Source organism: Triticum urartu, chromosome 5A, assembly GCF_056163025.1.
Source record: "Triticum urartu cultivar PI428250 chromosome 5A, HENAU_Tu73, whole genome shotgun sequence".
Taxonomy (NCBI): domain Eukaryota; kingdom Viridiplantae; phylum Streptophyta; class Magnoliopsida; order Poales; family Poaceae; genus Triticum; species Triticum urartu.
In genome coordinates this window covers 358,057,190-358,060,953 of record NC_141877.1, presented here as the reverse complement: position 1 = coordinate 358,060,953, position 3,764 = coordinate 358,057,190, and positions in this window count along the sequence as shown.

Below are 3,764 nucleotides of genomic sequence, written 5' to 3'. Positions count from 1 at the left end.
ATTTGAGTTTAAGATGGCCTTATTAGGAAATGGCATATCTTTCATGCATATGTTCAACGACGAGCATCATCGAACATATTTCACTCGTTATATTTGGATACAGAGTGCAACAAATTTACAGATCGAACCTGCCAAGACGTTTTCGCGATATCTTGATTAACCAGAGCATGACGACAACATCTATATGTTGTACGATGTGCTGCAGTCACCATAGGAGTTCCCTGTCAATTGTCATGTCATAGGGGTTATTATGATATTATTTTGAAGTGTTGAGCATTAAATATTTCATAAAATAAATAATATTTTTAAGCAGTTCTATATATGAATATACCATACTACTTTCAATTTGAAGGTACATAACAACCAAAAACAATGTCATTTTTGAATTGTTTCTCTGTTTGTTTGCATGTAGATACCCTTCATGTTAGTTATCTATGTTCTGTAATGTTCTACTTGCACAATTGTGGATTGATATCGATGATTTTCATGCTACAATATGTACTTTTCTTCAATCCATTGGAATTCAGTCGTCTGCTCTGTTTAATTTCAAAACTTGATTAAAACCTAGTTGAATACATTATTTAGTTTACATTAATATAAACCTATATTAGAATCTTCTATATGTCTACCATAAGTTTTGTCTCCTATAATGTAAATACATTGTATTAGTTTGATCATGCGCAACTTACATAACTGTAGAAATTTCAACCTAATATAAGTCCTCGTGCTCATATCAATGAATTTCAAAAACAACAATATTCAGACATATAAGAGTTGACTACATGAACACATTCATATTCATCAATTAAAATAGATGCGACAAATGCTCACTAGGAAAATAACATTCATAGAAAATATGAAATGGTGAAAAATAAGTACCCATGGTAGAACCACTAATTCCGTCCCCGACAATGTCCACGACCACCATCAAGAGCACCTCCTCTGCCTCAGCCACCGGCAACGTCGACGCAATGACTAGCACCAGCGACAACACCTACCCCCCGTCATCCGCTACATCTCTAACGCGAGCGACGCTAATTTCACACCCACGGCCATGGCCACGGTGACCAATGTGACCAAGACCATACACCAATCTGAAGACGTCGTTGAGGTTATCTTCCTGCTGCGCCCAGATCTCTTTCGGAAACTCGGCCATTGCCTGAGCATCCTCCTCTTCCTCGACGTGAAGCCAAATCTCCTACAATACCACATGCAACTCCACCCAAAACTTCAAAAGATGATCCTCTGGCAGAACTCCGTGTTCGCTATTGTCCGACATTGTTGAACAAGTGGAGTGTGGATTTGAGAGGATACAGTTATGTAGTGAGGAATTACCTCATGAAGTAGTCTAATTCACTACAAAAAAAGACACATCCGTGACATTTTGGGTCGAACGAAATTTTTTCTATCATACATATGACACTTCTATGACGATAATTGTGACAAAACCTGGTATCATCATAGATCTGGTGGGCTCCTACTTCTATGACAAAAAATCATGACAGAAAATGGGCTTTTCATCCTGGGCGGGCCGGAGACGCAGCTGCATGACATTCTTTGGGCCGTCCATGACGGAAAAACCCGTGGTAGAAGCGAGGACGAGGAAAATTTTGGGGAGTTCCCGGTACGGTGGGAGGTCGGTGGCCGAGCGATGTGCGTTTCTCTCATACACGTATGCGCGTGTGTGCGAGGCGTTGGATCTAACTGAACCCGAGTGAGGCGTTGGGCTCTAACTGAACCCGAGCGATTGCACTGTAGGCTACGCGTTACTGAACCCGAGCGCTCGATCAATGGCTGTTAACTGAACCCGATCGAGCGATTCCTTCGCTACTGCTGCTAACTGAAGCCGATCGATGCTGCCTCTGGATGAACAGTGAGCGTTGGGGGGGTTGGATGAACAGTTCCCGATGGGGGTGGATGAACAGGACCCCGTGGTGTTGCCTCTGGATGAACAGGACCCCGATCGATCGAGCCGGTTGGGGCTGGATGAACAGGACCCCGTGGAGGGCTGGATGAACAGGACCACCCTGTGGAGGGCAGGATGAGCAGTAGACGGTGGAGGGCGGGATGAACAGTAGCCTGTGGAGGGGTGGTTGAACAGGAGCCCGTGGAGAGGGCTGGTTGAACAGTAGCCGATGGAGTAGTGCGCGGTGGAGGCTGGATGAATAGGAGCCCGTGGATGAACAGTCGCGGGTGGAGGCTGGAGGAGGTCGGCGGTGGATGAACTGTAGCTCGTGGAGGCTGGAGGGGGTCGACGGTGGAGATGAACAGTATCCTGTGGAGTCCCGTTTTGCGGTACGCCACACCCCTCCCAATGAACAGGACCCCCGTTTCGACCATAGTGCTCCAACACAGGTCCGTTTCGTCCGTTTTGCGGTACGCCACACCCCTCCCGATCAACAGGACCCCCGTTTCGACCGTAGGAGGTCTGTTTCCTCCGTTTTGCGGTACGCTAGACCCCTCCCAATGAACAGGATCCCGTTTCGAACGTGGCTGGTCGAACACAAGGCCGTTTCCTCCGTTTTTCGGTACGCCAGGCCTCGTTTCCATCGCCTGTTCCGTCCAAGCCCTCCCAATGAACACGACCACCCATTCCGTTCCGACCCAGCTGGTTGGCTCCCACGCGTTCCGTTGCCTCCCCATGAACACGGCGCATTCCGTTGTCTCCCCATGAACACGACGCATTCCGTTGTCTCCCCATGAACACGACGCATTCCGTTGCCTCCTCATGAACACGACGACGACGCTGTTTCTCCGTTCCAACCCAGCCATGTACACCAGCCCTGGCCGTACGTATGCGTGAGTAGGCGTTCGAGACCCCGCCCGTATGTACACATACGTGGCCGTATTTTCTTTCTTGCACCCTGGCCGCTGTACGTATGTGTACATGCTACGTGCGCGCCTCTACTATGACACGTGCGCGCCTCTACACGACACGTGCACGCCTCTACATCGACCAGTATGTACGTACACGTTCGCGACCAGAATGACAACGCTACGTACGCTTCGACAAGGTGGGTCCCGACTATCAGGCACTTCCATGCCTGCGAAGATGTAGCTGGTGGGTCCCAACAGTCAGGGGGCGAATTTTTTTTTCCCGGACGCACTTCCTTGCGTCCGAAGATGTAGCTGGTGGGTCCCAGCAGTCAGGAGGAAACCTTTTTTCATAAAATACAGTGGCCCGTCCGGTGGGTCCCAGCTGTCAGGTGGAGGAATCATTATTTTCTGCGTAATAAGGAGGCACTTCCTTGCTGCGGCCGTGGACCCAGCTGTCGGCCTCTCCACGTACAGTCCACGTCCGATGGAAGTCGTTCCTTGACCACGTTGAGCACGCCGCGCCGAGAGCACCAGGGCGGTGGATGACGGCGAGGCCTAGGAAGGGGACTACACGGAGGCAGGGAAGACTCGGCAGTTGTTTCCCACGCGGAGGGGAGTACGACTGTACGAGGGTTTACTGGTTCGTCAGCCGTCGCCGGAGAATAACAACAGGTGTGGGTGAATAGAGGGATGCCTAGGCCAGCGATGGGAGTATGGTCGGGCGGTGAGGCCTGCGCGGCAGCACAGCCGGCCGCGAGGAGGAGGGAGCAGGCAGTCCCGCCGGCGCTTGTTTGAGCGGCTGGAGCAGGAAGAGCAGAGATTGAAGAAGCACGACGGCCGTTGGATGGACATCCAATAGTCAGTGCTTGTGTGTCAACCTTTTTTTAGGAAAGTCTCAAATCTATGGAAAACTGCATACAGCCCATCTGCCATTATTTCTAATAATT